This window comes from Spermophilus citellus, assembly GCF_964194105.1.
Source record: "Spermophilus citellus genome assembly, chromosome: 7".
NCBI lineage: Eukaryota > Metazoa > Chordata > Mammalia > Rodentia > Sciuridae > Spermophilus > Spermophilus citellus.
In genome coordinates this window covers 51,881,869-51,900,645 of record NC_138188.1, presented here as the reverse complement: position 1 = coordinate 51,900,645, position 18,777 = coordinate 51,881,869, and positions in this window count along the sequence as shown.

The following is an 18,777-nucleotide window of genomic DNA, read 5'->3' as shown; positions in this document are numbered from 1 at the left end:
ACATATTAGAAAGATTATTGCCAATGATTAACAATGTTTGGGATACATCTCTTGAATTGGAGAACAGTAATTATAGAGCAGGAAAACTCGTCGAAAGGCCTTATTCCAAGTCCTGCTTAGTTTTTTCATGTTGCATTTTTTTATCATCCAATGTATGTTTACTTTGCTACTGTTTTTCAAAATTGTTAAGAAAAAAAACTCCTGTTGAAAGTATCCTAAATTTAGATGAATCTATTTTTTAAAATGATTTTTTGGTGTGTGTTTACAAAATGATGTTATGAGATACACACAGGGAGTAAAATGGTCACTGCTACGATCTGTAAAAGTGTCTCCAAAGGTCCATGAGCTATAGGCATGGTCCTCAGGGTGGTGCTGTTGGGAGGTGGGGGAACCTGTCAGAAGTGAGACTCTGGGGAGTCTTTAAGTCCTAGGAGTGTGCCCTGGAAGGGAACCATGGGACCCCAGTCTTGCAGCCTCCCTCTGCTTCCTGGCTGGTGATGTAAGTGGCTCCCTCCATTGTGTGCTCTACCATGATGGGCCACCCTGGCCACAGGCCCAAAGCTATGGTCCACCTGGTTTTGAATTGGAATCTCCAGAACTGTGAGCTCAATAAATTTTCTCTCTGTATATGTTAATTGCTTCAGATATCCTGTGGTAAAGGAAAGCTGACTAAAACAGCCAAACCCAACCCAGAGCCTAGTTAATAGTACCAACATTAATTTCTTAAATTTAGTAAATATACCATAGTAATGCAAAATCTTAACATTAAGGAACAAAGCAAATACAGAAAATCTCTGTATTATCTTTGTAACACTTCTGTAAATCTAAATTTATTTTAAAATAAAATGCTTATAAAAGAAAAAAAAAACAGCAGAGAACATGCAACACTGAGATATGTAACTGGTGATTCCCGAAGAAACTTGGCTCTGACTGCTGTTATAAACCACTGATCTGTGGCATCCAGGAAGACAACTAAAATCAGGCTTCGTGGGCGGCAGGTGTGGAAATCCTGCCAGACCACAGGCTGCCGTGTCTCCCTCAGGAAATGGGACTTGCCCAGTTCTCAGGAGCTTTCACACCAACAAAGTCAATCAGCAACTAGGGAGGAAAGTTCAAGGCCAGCCTGGGCAATTTAACAAGACCCTGTCTCAAAATTAAAAAATAAATAAATAAAAGGCATATGGGTGTGGCTCAGGGATACAGCAACCCTGGGTTCAGTCACCAGTACCACACACACACAAAAAAAAGGTAAATAGATTGATGGATGGATAGATAAAAAAAAATAGCAAATAAATAAATAAATACATCTGGCAAAGCTTTTTAAGAAAATGCCAAAATTCTGTATTAATTAGGTAGGATTTTAAAAAGATTTTTGTCCAGGGATCCATAGCTCATTTTTCAAGGGAAAGTCACAGTTCTTCTGTTACATGATGAGCTGGAGCACAAGAAATGCGCTTGTATTTTTCTCCTGAAATACAGAAGCAGGTAGAAGAAGAAATTTATGTTCCTTTGACTATAGAGGAAGGATTATTTGTAGACTTTTGTTTTATTATTTTATTTTATTGACTTTCGTGTTTTTCTTTCAATTTAGTATGGATTGGTCCATAGATCAAAAATAGGTCCATCATTTAACCAGTCCCTAGTCAAATGGAGATTTTTTTTTTTTTTAACTTTCAGGTTTTCTGAAAGAGGCAATTCCAGCTCGTTACCTGTGTAGTGGGGCTAACCTGGCATATAGGGTTTGTAACTAAATGATCTTTGATTGACTTTTGCTTTAGCTGTTGAATGTTTTGCCTTGTTTGAATGTTAGACCCTATAAGGCTTAGGAAGGAGCCATCACTTTAGATTAAGTCAGCAAACCTCTAGGTACCCACCTTCAATTTCAGGGATGTCAGCCATTCAGAGGAGGGTACCATGATCACCGCCTGAAGAACAAAGCCACTTTCTTCCCTTCCAAAGACTCCCCTTGACACCATGAACTGAAAGACAAGTAAGCAAATTCTCAAGGAATCTTAAAGAGGCGATGTGTCCAAACTTATAGCAAAGCTTCTATCCAGTGTTTTAAAAATCTAGGGCCATCTACTGCACACAGTGTAAGGATATCAATTAACCAGCATATTTAATCGACTGCCCATTCTGTGTTTAGGATTTCAAAACTATTGCTCAGTAAAGATTAAAAAAAGAGAGACATCTCTTTAAAACGATTGCTATGAAGTGTCTCCTCCTAACATATATTGAAGCTGCTTTTTAACTGATGTTGCCAGGAGGCACTGGGCTGAGAGGCTGCTGTCTGGCCGTATTCTCCCCAGCTGGCCGGGTCTCATGCTTGGACTTTACTGTAATCATCCTTCTGAGACTTGGTTTCCTCCTTGAGATGGGAAGCTGCATCTTGAGCTCCTGCAGAGATGGGAAGAAATCAATTAAATTAAATTAAGCTTTGTGGAAATACAGGGGTGGAGACAGATTGTGGGAACTGAGCATGGTATTGTTATGAAATCATCTAAACTGAATCCGCACCCCTTGGTGCCCTGTGTAGACAGGGCTAAAGAAATAGAAGAAGAAGAAGGAGAGGGAGAAGGAGAAGGAGAAGAAGAGGAGGAGGAAGAAGAAAAAAAGAAATAAAATAAATACCTTTGACTTCACTGCGTCTGGCCATAGTCTTCAAACTGTAGCATGCATCAAGTTCGTCTGCATGGAGCTTCTTGGGGGTATATGAAGGAGCCATCAGACTGGAGATCCACCTCTAAACACGTGGCCAGGTGACACCAATGTAGCTGGGAGTAGAACCACATTTTAAGAAATGCTAGCAGAAGCAAGGAACACACGATCTCTTTTGTCTGAGAAAAGTTTGTGCCAAAAAATGACGTCTAATTGCCCCTTGTTGCCCAAGAGAGAGTTTGACATACACCTCTCCCCACCTGCTCCATGAAGCAGACATCTACTTAAAAGTGAAAATATTCCTTATCATTAAAATGTGATGCAGCCCAACATAGATAAGTCGGAGGAAAGAGAAACATGAAACACCCTTCCCATTTGATTATTTTAATGTACATGGCATGTCAGAAGATAAAATAGTCAACATCAAAGAAGAAAAGAGGAAAAAAGGAAATTCATTCAATTCTATTGCCTTGTGCATGATGCTGACTTGAATCAGGATAGAATTAAGAGCAGGTTTCACGTACAATTAGACCATTAAGATGGTCAGATATTCTTTTTTTTATAAGTAATTCCATAATGTCTTTGAATATTGAGTAACACAATGAGCAGTTTGATAAGGCTGTCGCTGTAAAACTGCTACATTTATTTAAAATGAAAATTCAGGATTGACTTGGGGAGACACCAGGCTATCGATGTCACGCAGAGCAGCCTTCAGAACCTTGAAGATTATGAGGTGAAATGTGAATCCTGTCCTTTGAAGTTTCTTCATAAACTGGAGGACGTAATACTGTGGAAAATGAAAAAATCCCTACCCTGCTGGGAAATGGGGGATAGTTCTTGGGCTGTAACAAGTGACAGCAGAGCCAGCTACAGAGCAAGAAGGGCTCCGTCTTACCATCAGCAGCCCGGGTGACGACATTGCAGCCACACCAAGGCGAGCTTCTCCCTGGACACCTCTGCTTCTGAAATCTGCCAGTCTGGGGCCCTGTGCTCCCCAAGCCCTGTGTAAATTCATCCTCTTCACTCAGCTTTTCTGAGGGAAAGAAAAGGAAAAGGAGGGCCTGGGCACCTGGTGAGTCCAGGCTAAGGATGCTGCCAAGAGCCTAAGGGCACAGGACAGGCCTGCCCTTCAGGGAGACAAAATGTCAGTGACTCTGCTGCCGAGAGACTCTGGCCAAAGGCAGCAGTGAAGATGAGAACTAGGTAGGAGGCTTCTTGAAGGGAGGCCTGGGGCCATTTTGAATGGCTCTGTGGTCTCCTAAGAAGCCCATGTACGTGTTCACTGAATTTCAAATAGCTCCCTTCTTAAAGACTATTTTCTTAAAATACCCTTTACAGCAGGAGGAGGGTCTTTACTAAACTCTGCAAAGCAAAATATTTTTTTTTCATCCCACCCTATTAGGGACCCTGGCCCAAAGGGCACAGTGGACCGGACACATTGGTTGCCCCTCAGACCTCTCCAGAACCTACTGCACTGTGGTTCTTAAGGCCTGTCTCTTTCTCCTCCTCATCCATCAGGTCATCTGAGCTCTCTCTATCTCTGCAGCTCCTCAGTCTTTCTGGAACCATGCCTCTTCCTTCCATGTCCCTCACTCTGTCCCCCTGCAGGAGGCTTCTGCCCCTTTCACTTTTTTAGCTGTTTCTTTTAATGTGCCCAGGAGCCCCGACCATCAAAGTCAAATCTGAATGCGCTCTCATTTCAGTCTTTGGTCCACATCATAGTGGGACTGGCGATTCACTCTGTAGCCATTTCAGCACCGGGGCTCTCTGTTCTAACCCTGGCATCTCTGTCTTCTCTGCCTTTCTTCTACTTGCCCCTGAATTGCGGCATTTCCTACAGGTTTCCTCACCTTCCTGGCTTCTGTCCCAAGGAGAATCCATATTTCAAATCTGCATTTCCAATCCCAGTCCTGTGCCCATTTACCTCACAATTACTTCAGTGAAACATGGAAGGTTGACTCTGGCCACCCATACACTGGTTTTTCCTGACTTCGTTACTGGAACTCACCCACATTGGCAGCATGAGTATAAATTAATACAACTCATTTGGAAAAATTGTATGTGTATCTTGAAAAGCCGAATGTATAACTACCTAAGTTATGGCTCAGCATCCCATCTCCAGGCACACACTCAATAATAGTGTGTATATCTGTGGACCAAATGCAGACAAAAATTTTCAGAGCAGCATTAACTATTACAGCAAAAAGCTGGAAACAACCCACGTGTCTATAATTAGAAGTGATAAATAAATCTGTGGTCTGTTCCTCCAGGAGAATACTGTACCGCATCCAAACAGAGCAGGCTACTGCGTGCATGAATTCAAATGCATCTCATATAAAAAGTGTTCAGCAAAAAGTAAACACAGACAACCACAAGCCATATGCTTTCAGTTAAATAAAGGCCCCAAACTGGCAAACCAAGTCAATGGTGAGAGAAGTCAAGATAGCAACTATCTTTTGGGGATGAGTGATGCTCCTGGATACCAGTAAATTTCCCTTAATCTGGGTGGTAGTCACACAGGTGTGTCCATTTCACATAATTTCATCAAGATACATACGCCTGTGACTTATTTACTATTTGCATTTATTTTATACATGAATTAAAATACCTAATTTTATTATCAGACATATTCTTAGGTACTTCAAGCTTCCAAATGTGTTTCCATGCTACCTGTGAAGTACCTTCTGAGAATCCTGAGTGCTCTTGATTATTACTCAGGCTTTGGGATTTCTTTGTCCTTCTAGAAGAATGAATCTTTAGGCACATAACTGTCACATGATTGTCAACCTTGCTAAATAACTTTGTAAGACAAAACTTTTCATATACACATTCAAGATGAATTCTGGAATAAACTAATTATTCACATTCCAGATGACTTCAGGAATGGAGCACTACAGGAAATCTGCAGGTATCAAAGCTACCCCCCACACACATCCTCTCAACACATCATTTACATTTATTAATGTTCATTACAAAAAACTTTGAAAATCACATTCTATCAACCTAAGAATACTTTTACGTCGTATCTAGAAAACTACTCTCTTGACCCCTTTCTCCTCTCAATTCGACCGAATTTTAATGTAACTTTCAAATTTCTTAACAGAAAAACCACTTAATCTTAGAAACTATCAAGCTAAATTGGCTTTATCCCCTTTAGTCTGTATGAAGTGAATGTGATAATTGCACTAAAATACGTTTGCTTTTATAATAAAGCATTATTACGAGCATCTTCTGTTTTTGCCAATTAACTGGTATTCTTCCATATGTGGGAAAAAATGGGAACAAGGGTCAGTTCTAGGGAAAGCTCATCAAATAGAAACTCAATACACTCTTGGAAGGAAAACTGCTGAGATCTCATGTAAATTAATGCCATGTAATTGTTAAGATACAAAATAGATTGTTTTTTATAATAAAGTGGATTTTGACGTTTCCATGGCTTTTTCAATAAATATGATTAACAGGCAAAGCTGCTTCTTATTGCAGCGTTTGTCATCTGGACCAGAATTCTAATATCATTCTGGTTTTTCATGCTTTTCCTTTCAAAATCCATCATGTTTATGTGATCATTTGTCATGTTCAGCCTGTAATCTGAGTCACTGAATCTTTTTACTGAAAGTTAGGACTTTATGGTTAATAAATATCTGAGAAAGAAGTTAACCAAAACCAAAGCATCTTTTGAACTTGGTGTTGCTCTGTACCTGGTGGGCAGCCTGTGCACTGGAGTTGGCAACAGAACATGCTGTTGAAAGAGTTTTATATTTGTTCTTAAAAGGGGGGTTAACACATTATGGAAAAGATCAGAACTTCTTTGGATATATTCACACTTGAAGTTTGGGTTATGTCAAAATGTAAACATATTTATTTGGGGTGGGAATGCCATCATCTCCCCACAACTAATACTTCTAGGGCCAAGAAGGGGCCTCCTCAGGCCTGTTTAACTGTGCTTCCCAACAACAGCATGGTGAGGTGACTCTACAACGCAAGTAGAGAAGACACTTGCAAATAGAAACTTTGCACCAAGGAAAACATAGAACTGGGCATGACTTTACAGTCTCCATGCATCAAGGAGAAATAACCAGGGTGTTATTTCCCTCCTCACTTGGTATTTATTTTTGCACTCAACAAGTAAATATGCAAGGTAAATGATTGCCTGAACTCTCCAGTCTCTCTCAAGTGTTTTACATGAATGTCCTGACCACAACTTCAAGGGGTGCAGGTAGTAAGCTGTCTCTTATAAAAATATTCAAAAGCAACAAAATCAAATCCAAACTACTTAATGGTTCTGTGATCATCTTCTGAAAATAAAATCACCTCAGAGAAACTACCGGGCACTGCTTTAAATTGCTTATGGTCTTTAATCTTGAGGGGGAATTCCAAGGCCCAACCTCTACACAGCAAAATCTGAGCAGGGATACCCACTGGAATCACCAGGAGAACTTTTAAAAAGGCAGCCAGTGATTGTTAGTGTTAGCTTTCTGTCCCTGTGAGAAAATACCTGAGGCAGTTAACTTAAGACAAGGAAAGGTTTGTTTTGGCTCAAGGATTCAGAAGTATCAGTCCATGGTCAATGGGGCCCATTGCTTTATACCTGTGGTACACTGTAGTGAGAACACATGGTGAGGGGCTAGGTTCCTCAAGCCCCTGCATGAGTGTACCCCCAATGACCAACTGCCTCCAACTGGGCCCCACTTTTTAAAGGCTCCACACATCTGACAGCACATAGGCTGTCGACAAAGCCTTGGGCAACATTTCAGATACAAACTGTAGCACTGACCCACCTCCAAAGTCTGGATTGCTTGATCTGGGGAGGGCCCCTCATAATGAAATATTCTTCCAGATCCCCAGGTGACTCTAAACTGTGGGCAGGGCTGAGAATCACAGCTCCAAACCCACAAAGCAACAAAACTAAAATAAGGCATGTGGGGCTCTTCACTTCTCTGACATTAACTGATAATTTTTACATAGGAAAAATGAAAAAAAGCTTATAAAGTCTTAGCTGCTGAAATCAAGCCACAAAATTGGTATCCTTGATTTCAGACTTTTTTCCTTCCTCCCTTCCTTCCTTTCTTCCCTTTCTTTCTCTATTTCTTTTTTGTCAACTGACTTGTAAAATGAATCAGAAAACACTCACCTACATTTTTACCCTGTAATGACAAGAATCAGAAGGCAAAGGACACAGCTAACAGAAGACAGAAGGGGCAGCTGCTCAGAAATTCCTCAGCTGGATTTGCCAATGGATGGATCCTTCCTCATTAGTCCTACTTCAACACTCAACATCCCTCTTTGCTGAAGAGCGTCTGGAGCACCTCCCACCCTTCATTCCATGGGCACTCCATGAAATATGATGGAGGCACAGAGGTATGCTGGGAAGTGTTTAATGACCAGCACTTCTGGGCTGAGAAGGGTGCGTGGGGGAGCCCTGATCTGTAGCATGGCCAATTTCCATGGAAGCTTTAGTCCCCTCGTGGCTACTATTAAGCTATTGAGGGTTTAACAACTAGCTTGCAAAATTTTGGAAAATTCAGCAGTTTCCTGAGCCTGTGTTAGCCAATTCCAGTGCTTCACTGCGACCTGATTAGCATGCATGTGTATCAGAGTCCTGACTTGCTAAATATTGAGATTTAGTTACATCCAGTGTATTTCCTGGTATGTCTCCCTACACATATCAGTTTGAAAATTTTGGTTTGCAGTGAGCTAGCAGACCTTTTCCCAGTTGAGGATTTCCTTGACTATATTTTATTCACCACTGGGATTCAGAAGTATAAGATATGTCAGTTGAACTTAGAGGAAAGGGGGCAAAAATAAGATTTTGGTAATTTTAAAAGAGAAACCATTGAAAGGAAGGGCTTAAGAGATGAATTGGATTGGGCAACGAACCCTGAGAGTCAGAGAGAAGTTGCTGGTGCTATTAGCTGACTTCAGAATGACAGAGGACATGAGGAGTCCTTGGCTGGGAAAGGTGGAGAGTACTTAGAAAGAGGTTTGGTAGGAACTGGAGTCCCAGAGGAAGTAGTTGGAGACTTAGGGCAATCAGGACCCAACTGACCTCTGAATGGGAACATACATGTCTTTTATATCACATCATTCCTTTCCTGCAACCGCATCCTCACAGAGGGCTTAATTAAAATCCCAACTCCGCCATTTAGCATCTGGGTATAAGTTTTCTCCTCTACAAACAGAGATAATAATAATACCTACCTCATAGGGTTGTTGTGAGATTTAAATGAGGAAATATGTTTAAAATGTTCAGCATAATGCAAGCATAAAACATGATTTAGCTGGGGATAAGAAAATATGAATCAAAGATAGTGCAGGGAAAATGTAAGAAGTTAGAGAAATGAAATTCCTTAGTGAATTGTGATCCAGAATTTGAACCTGAGACAACCTGATCCTGAAGCTCCTGTTTTCTTCACACTAGTTCTCTCCCCCAATAAGAGGGCACAGGAGCGCCTGAATTCAGCAAGATGCAATAATATTTGCAAAAATATTCCATTAAGAGTTGAAACCATAGTTCTTGCCAATTGGATTATGAAATACATTTGCTTGAATTTGGTACAAAACATTTGGAACAGGTCCCCATCTGGGGCTAAGCTTGCAATTCACCTTTCACTCAACGGAAAGCCCTTATGAAGCAAGGACAGCATTTTGAAAGCTTCTCTGAAATATGGAGAGAGTTGGCTAATTGGATAGCAATCTCTTGGGACAGTTGCAATAATGAATAGCGCTTTTACTTATGGTTAGAGTATAAATGAATATATTGAAAATGAGATATAAACTGATTGCACATACTGAAGAAATGAGTGCATGGTATGAGGGTAGCTGGAGAAGGCCAGTCTCACTTGGAGGACTCTTTTCGGATGTGATTCGAGTTCTAATTGTTCATTCCTTTTCCAAGGGTAGTTTTTCATCCAAATTTCCTCTCCGTCTTCATCATTTGCACTTCCAAGACAGACTGGAATGGTTCTGGGTTAATTTTTATCACGTTTTGAATGGCCTGGTTTTATTCTTATGCATGGTATTGGGGGTGATCTGGAGCTGGTACCTAAGGGGTTGACCTTCCATTTCACCTTTGGACCCCCAGGCTGCCCGCGCTTCATTGGACTGGAAAGCATGTCTCTTCCACCTTGAGTTGAGATCCTTCTGGGATTTCTTTCAGTGGAAAGTTTTATTTCCCTTTGTTTAGAAGGATAAGGTGTGACAAAAATATCAAATGAATCTGTCCTCTTAATTACACTCTTACCAAATCGTACCTTATTTATCTACACTGATGAATAGCAATTAATACTAGGTAAGTGCAATATTATGTTAACTTCCTTTACTTGAGAAGTCAAGTTGACAAAAATAGAGGGAGTGAATGATAAAATTAGGCTGATGTGTTCTGCACTGTTGAAATAAAATGGCCATGTATGGTGAAATACGTCTTCTGTCAAAATAACCAGAGGTGATGCATAATGATCAATTGTCTAGTGGCTCGTTAAGTTAACTGTTATGAAGATAACAAGGCCCTTCATACTCTATTCAGCTGTACTGTGCTTCTGAAGTGTGCTCAGGACTGGGGTTAAGAGGACAGGGATATTGTACTTTGGTCCCTTTCAAGATCACTGGATTTCTAGGCAGAGTGAACCAAATAGGAAACTGTTCCATCATGGCTCCTCCCACATGGGTGTCCATGAAACAGCTGATGAAACTCAACAGCAATTTGAAGGTGCACATTTTTGGGGTAAGTATTTCTTTTCAAGAAGAATGTGGTATATGATTGAATTTCCTCATTGTAGAAGTGACAGCATGTTGCTATTATTTTGGGGGAAAAATAAGCCCAATAAAATGTCCTCCATCATCTTGTAAGAACATTACCATTTGACTGACTTAGGGACGTGCTGATGAAAGTCCTTGCTTAAAATGCTACAGATACCTGAAAGGAGATATAGCAGGTACTCGCTAAATAATAGGAATTATCAAAACAAAATGAGCATGCAATGGATAGACTCCACTGGTTGCATTCAATAAAGGCATAGAATAAAGCACAAATGGATTACAGTGATCAAAATGGTTATTTTATGTAGTAAGCCACTATTAGCATGATGTGTTTCAAAAACTTGCTAATGCGGAAAAAGAGAAGGGGCCTGGAGGGGTAAAACCGAATGGAGTCCAGTATAGTCTGAATTCCTGACTCCAAATTTTGGAAGTTCATTTAAATAACAACTGTACTGTTGGAGAGTCTGGGATACACAATACATTCAAACCCATCTTCACAACAAAAGAGGAAAGAAACTGTACAAATTGAGTGTACATCTCTAGGGGAAGCAAGCATATGCTTTTAATGTAATATTAAAATAAGATTCCTTTGTTTTCGTGTCATTTTAAGTGGTATTTTCTCTTAAAGATGGCAGGAGTATATTTTCACTTAATTAACATACAATCCAGTAAATAAACCTTGGAATGCCATAGGACATCAGCAGTGATGAGCCCAAGCCAGGACAGGAAGGATCCTGTCTCACGTTTTAAAAGCTGCTCTTTCCAAAGCTTCCTAAGCACCATCCAGCTCTCAGCTCCCCGCCTCCCTAGCTGGTCTTTGCCTAGCAACAATGTAACATTAAGATCCTCTGCTGCTCTTGAACACATACGGCCTTAATATTTGTGTTCCTTCTTTATGATCTGCAATTTGGTTGTTAACATGATTTGGCAAATGCCTCTGCGGTGCTGCAGATGGAAGTGGGCAGGCGCTGGTCAATCCTGGAAGCGGCCAGAGTAGCCCCTGCAAGAGGCGGGAGCGCTGCTCCCAGGGCCAGTTGGAGAATGGGCGGTCGGCTGCGGGGCACAGAATGTCAACTTCCTCAGCACGTCCAGCAGAAAATGGAAATAATTTGAAGGAGAAAAAAAAAAATACATGTTGTGCTGCAAAGGCTTTGAAAGGCAGCTTCACTATGTGAACTGAATAACAGCAATGAGCCCTTTCTCCTCTGTGTTTCTGTGCCGACCCCAACCTGCCCAGAATGTGATTTAACACTTCTGAAGACCAGCGTTCTGCTGGGGAGTGCACAGATGGTGGAAAATACATGATTAGCTCTTTATTCAGCCGTCTCCCCTTCACTCTCCCCCACAAAACTCTAGAAAATTCACTCTTAAGATTCTAAAAGGAGCTAATCGCTTCAAATTAAACTTATTTATTTCCCAAGGAGTTTGTTAGATAGCTTGCTGTTGACTTACATTTCTTGCAGGGTTTGTGTTTGTGTGGGTGTAAGTGTTGCCATCTTAATGGAAAAGTTCTCACTGCAGGAAACATGAAAATGATGTTTTTGTGCATTTCTTCAGTAATAGATGGGGTAGAGGATGATGGGTGCCTGTTTTATTTTCTCTTTTCATTTTTAGATTTAATATTCTGTTTATTTCATAGAAAAAAATTAAGAAACTAACATCATCAATTTATTAAAAGTCTTGTTTTCCAGCTGTGTTTTAACTTCCTGAATGCAGATATTTAAAGATGTGGAAAACTTTTGAGAACCGCCCTCCTCCCCAAAAGACTGAGTGATCTCTGTCCATTCTGGTATGTTCTGAACTCCCTAGTGCTAAACTCATATGTTTTTTAATTGCTTATCTACATTGGAAAGAATCTTCAATATGGTAAGGAAGTAAAATTGTATTTTCATAGACATTTTAATATTAGTGTCTGTGGACCATAATGATCATGATGGCTGTTTTCTGCTCTTGCAATACACATTTTGTACCTGCTGTTCAATATGTAATTCCATTTAACACAAGAGAATGTGTGTGTGTGGGGGGACTCACTTTATTGTTCTGAAGTCCAAATATTTTTAATGTGTGTTAAATTACTTAGATGTTCTGTTTCTCAAAATTGAATGCTATAAAAATAAACCCCCATGAAACATTTTGGAAGGCAGGCAGATGTGAGGCTGTAGGCAAGGGTGAGGTAGAGAGGAGGCTGAAACTTTTGCAACCCTAATATAGCACCCAAATCATTGCTTCATCCCATTGAGTTTGGTTGAACCATCTGGATTCTCACCTGTGAGGGAGGACTAGGAATTGTGAGAACAAATTGTTAACAATAATATTACAGGTATAAATATGCAGAGTGCAAATTCATGTATGCAACTAAGAAGAGGTTACTGAGCATGTACCCATGCCCAGGTGCAGAGTTATGCTGTTTCTCCATCCTGTCGGCAGCATCTCAGTTTGCATCTCACATTCTCATGATCCCTCACTTAATAAGGAAACTAAGTCAGAGGATAGGCTGTGTGCATACTGACTTACTAAACTACTCTTTCTGCTTTGTTGTGTGCTTAAAATTTTCCATAATAAATTTCCATTAAAATACATTACAGGGGTTGTAACTCAGTGGTAGAGCACTTACCTTGTATGTGTGAGGCACTGGTTTTGATTCTTGGCACCACATAAAATAATAAAAATTAATAAAAATACAGCATAAATCCCAAATCCACTTCTTAATTTCACACATTCTATTCTTTCAACTTTAACTGGGTTTGGATAGACAATAAAATAGGACAGATACTCAAACTGCTGTCATTAAAAATGAAATATAATGACCAATATAAAATACCATGGGATTTCAGAGAAATAAAAGATCAGGGCTGAAATGGAGGAACCAGAAACAGGTTGGATGAGATATGGCCTTGGAGATGGGGTTTGAAGAATGGCTGAAGGTAGTTAAGAGGGTATTTGAAGGAAGAGGGGGAAAAAATGAACCAAGACAGTAGAGAATCCTGGGAGGTTCAAGGAGAGAGGAGGACCACTGTGGCTGGAGCATAGAGGACAAAGAGAGAAGTATTGAAAAAGGAGGTACTCACTGTAGGATGCAGGGAAGTTCAAGGTGGTGAACACAAGAAATAATGGCATTATGTAACCAGTAATTTTTTTAAAAAAAATATGTTTTTATAGAATTAAATAGCTACAAAAAGCTGCCTAAATCATCTGGGAAAACTCAATGAATTATGGGAAGGTTAACAATGCAGTTACCACCAGATTGAAAAATAGAACATTCCCAGCACCCAGGAAAGTTGCTCCTGTGCTGGATCCCAGTCCTGACCCCCCCCCCCCCACACACACACACACACTTCTCAAACACCACTGATCACCTCTGCCTGGCTTTGCCTTTTCAGGAAAGGAATTACACAGTATGCATTATTTTGTGTAAGACTCCTTTTACTGAGCTGTGTTCTTTCCTACAGCTCTAATTATGTCACTTTCACTGATGTTCAGTATTCTATTGTATGAAAATACACAGTTTCTTGCTGTTGGTGAACATATGGGTTTTTCAAGTTTGGAGCAAATGTTCATGTCACATCATTTGCTCTTATGAACATTTTTTATATAACTTTTGCATACATTCTGTTGGATATGTACTAAGTAGTGAAACATTTGTGTCACAGGACACACATAGTTTGATGCCATTGGATAATGCCAAATAGTTTAAAGTCTATAAAAATGTATACTTTGATTAATAGCATGTGAGAGTATGTGAGTTGTTACTCCTTAGAAGATTCTGACTGCCATGGCCCCCATCCATGTGAGAGTTCTCATTGTCCTATACCTTTATGATTTTTAGTATAGTCATTATTTTTAATTCTTGTCATGCTGAGGGGTTTTCATCCATTTCTCCATATAGTTTTAATTATTAGTGGTATTGGGCATATTTTAATATTTTAATTTTGTCATTGGGTATTCCATTTTGTGGAAGGCCTGTCCTAGGCCCGTGTTTCTTTTTCTTAGGGCAAGTAGGAATCCTGATGATGTTGGGAGGCAAAGTCTTTATTGAGGATATATGTACTACAAATATCTTCTTCCACTCTCTTGTTTTGAACTTCTTTCATAGCATCTTTTAATTATTAGAATAAAATCTTTACTAATAAGTTTAATCCTCTTCTATTCGAAGTAAGGCTTGCTATGTCGTGTTGAAAAAAAAAATCATTCTTATTCCAATATCAGAAAGGTATTCTTGTGTAACTTCTAGAAATGATACATTTACCTTTCACCTTTAGATCCATAATCTTCTTGGAATTGATTTTTGCACATTAAAATTCTTCCACAAAAGCAAAAAATTAAATAAATGTTGAAATTTAGGAATGAAATGCATCCTGGATTATTTATAAAGAAGCGTACTGGTGTCTGAAAACTACTTTGAAATGCATCAAAAAGGATGAATTGATGGAAAGGAGAGGAATGGGTAGTGAACTGAATAGATAATAAAGCAAATATAGTAAAATAGTAATGATAGAATAGAGGTAGTGGGTATAACTATGTTCCCTGTAAAGTGATTTCAACTCTGATGATCGTTTTAAAATATCCATCACAATATGCTGTAAAATATTAATCAATGTACTTTATATTAAAAATAAAGGAAAATTGATGTGACCATTTCAATCAATTCAGATAAGGTATTTAACAATAAGTGTAATATAAAACTTCTGCACATTTTGGATGGAAAGGAACCTCATCATCCTAATTAACAGCACTTGTGGGTTTGATTGTGTCCCCACAAAGACGTGCTGAAACCCTTAGGTCTGGTGCCTGTGATGTGACCTTATTCTAAATGAGGGTGTTTGTATATGAAAGCAGCGAAGTCAAGATGAGGTCATAATGGACGGGAGAGGACCTAAACCCAGTGACTTCTTCCAGGAAAGAAGGTCCCGAGAAGATGGGCAACCTTGCAACACTGCAGCTACCTCACAGGGTGGGTGAGGGCTGCCAGCAGGCACCAAAGCCCCAAGGCAGGAGGAGAGATGTCTCAGGGGCTTTCAGAGAGTGTGGCCCAGAATTCTAGGCTCTAGGCTCTTGGGCAACAGTTCCTGTTGGTTTAAGCCACCCAGATTGTAGCGAGGTGCTCCAGCCTCCTTGAAGACCTCTACCGCACCTGATAAAAACCTCCAGCTAATGTTACCTTTAATGGCTAAAATATGAACCTCTCTCCTCTGAGATCCAGAAACTGTCAAGGAAGACTGCCTTAATCTCTTCTAATTAATATTGTACTAAAAGTCCTTTCCAGGGCAGAGAGGCGAGACCAGCAGGGGGGTCATGCAGATTGGAACACAGTCCGCAAAGCACTCTTTAATTACAGGAGATACGATCTCCTCTGTAGAAAATCCCAAGAAATCCAAAGGAAAAAAGAAACTACTAGAACTAATAAGTGGAGTTGACAAGTTACATGACACAAGCATCAAAAACACAAAATGCCCAAGAATTTTTAACAAAATACATACAAAACTTATACACTGTAAACTACCACACATGGCTGAAAAGAAAGAAGACCTACATAAATGAATAAATGTGTCATGCACATGGATTAGGAAGCTAAACTTAATTAAGATGTTAATTTGCTCCAAAGTAGTCTCCAACTTTGCTACAATTTGAAACAAAATCTCAGTAGGCTTTTTCATATGGAAATTAATAAACTAGATCTATAATTTTTATGGGAATGAAAAGAACCTAAAGTAGACACAATTGTTTTAGAAAAGAAGAATAGAGTTGCACTGATGCTACCTGATTGGAAGGCTTACTATAAAAGGCATAGTGATGGAGGAGACCAGACCATGCAGTGTAAGAGAGACATATGGATAAATGGAAAGCCACCAGCCATCCAGGGCACCCCTCATACACCTCCACTGATGTTCAACAGAGATATTGAGGTAAACCAACAACAAAGAACAACTTTTCACAAATGATGTAGGAATAACTGGACATCCCTTAGGAAACTAATAACTAATTCAACCCTTAGCTCACATCACAAAGAAAAAACAATCCTCAAAATATATTACATAGATCTAAAACACAAAGCTTTGAAGAAGAAAAATATGCTGTGCTTTATTGAGGCAAATATTTCTTAGAATTTAGAGAACACTAACCATAAAAGGGAAATGTGGTCAGCTGGCGTTACCCAAATTTAAAATATCTGCTTCTATAAATACATCATTTAAAGCATTAAAAATTAATTACAAGTTGGGGGAAATTATTCACAGTGAATGTGTCTGACAAGGGACTGATATCCAGAATTTTCACGACTCAATAATAAATAGGCAAGAAACTCAACTTTTCAAAATTGTCAAAGGATTTTTAAAGAATATTTCACAATATAGGATAAAGAAAAGGCTAAGAAGCATTAGAAAAGATGGTTAGCCTCAGTGCTCACTAGGGGAGTCGAAAAGTGAAATCAGAGTGATAGACCTCTGCAGGGTCCCTGGAGGGAGCAAAATTCGAAAAACCAACAGGACCAGTCACTGGTGAAGACAACCAGAATTCTTCTACATTGCTGCTGGGAGGGTAAAATAAACACTTGCAAAAGAGCATCACCATGCCTTATAAAATCCAACACATACAGTCAACCCTTGGTGTCCACAGGTTCCACTTCCAAGTATTCAACCAACTGCTGATGGAAAATTAAAAAAAAAAAATCCTTCTGAACCAAACGCATACATATTTTTTATTGTCATTATTCCCAAAACAATACATCACAACAACTATTTTATAGCATTTGCATTGCATTAGTTGTTATAAGTAATCTAGAGATTATTTAAAATATATGGGAAGATGTATGAAGGTTATATGCAAATGCTATACTTCTTTCTTTTTAATTTTTATTTTACTGGTTCTTCTTAGTTGAACAGGACAGTAGAATTCATTTTAATAATATTATACCAGCATAGGGTATATCTTATTCTAATTAGGACCCATTCTGTAGGCAGGCATGATGAGGGGGGTACATTTAGATAATTTCATGAGTAGACATAGGAAAATTATGTTAAATTTATTCTACTATCCTTCCTATTCCTACCCCCCCACACACCATTGTACTTTTTAATAAGGGACTTGAGCCTCTGCAGACTATTGATATCCCTTCTGAAACCAATTCCCTGGGAATATCAAGGGATGACTGTATTTATCAAATGAAATAGTCATTTCTTTCCTTGGTATTTCCCAAGTGGAATAAAAATGCATGCCCACAAAAACTCTTGAATGTGAATGCTTATGGCAATTTTATCCCTAATAGCATCAAACCAGAAACAATCCAAATGTCCATCAGTAGGCATATTAACAATTTTTTTCATATTTATCCAATGGAATACTCCTCAATAATAAAAGGAAACCAACTATCAATGAGTGCAAAACATGAACCAATCTCTCAAAGTGATAATCATTGAAAGAAGTCAAACACAGAAGAGCACACACTGTATGATGCAATATTCATGAAATTCTTGAACAGACACACCTAATATATAATGGAAGAAAGCAAAAGGAGGCTTTCCTGGGCCCTGGAGAGAGCACAGATTCACTGCCAGGGAACAAGAGACCTTAGTGAGGTGTTGGAACTACTTTGTATCCTGGTTGCAGTGGTAGTGATGTGGATTAGTTCACTTGTGAAATACAACCAACATGCAGTCAAAATGAGAGAACATTTTTGCACGTAAATGTCATCCCAATAAAATGATTTTTTTTTGTAAAATCAGAAAATAAGACGAGAGGAAAGAAGGAAGGGAGGAGTAAACAAAGGTGGAAAAGAAAGAAGGAAGCAAAGGAGGGAAGGAAGAGGGAGGAGAGGAGCCATAACTACCACAAATCATAAAAGGAGCTTCCCCCCAGGATGTGCAGAGAAAGGTGGTAGGTTAAAATGGTAAGCCTGAAAGCTCCAGAGCACTGATGAGTTATGGATGGAAGCCAGGCTGAAGGAAAAGGTCCCCTAAGATTCAAGGTGAGTGGTGATGAGAACCTGAGGACAATGGCTGTAGATACGTGAGAGGGTTGGTTGGAGAAAATCACTGCAGCAGTTAAATTCATTTTTTTTTAAGTGCTGTAATTGAGCATGTGGGGTAAATAGCAACAAAGTGTCTCCAAAACACTAAGATTTCTGGCTTCAGTGACTTGACAAGTTAAATGAGACAGCAAATATAGGAGAATTAGATGATAAAAGAGGAACCGAAGGCACCGGTTTTAGAGCACGCTGGATTTAAGATGGTTATGGGATTTGCGAGTGATAGAGTTGGCATCTGAAGGCATTTGGAAACCTGACAGTCTGTAGGGACCTCAAGGCTAGGGACACAAAGTTGGACTCCTCAGGTTGTGGGCAGTGACTGGAACCCTCTCAAGAAGAACACT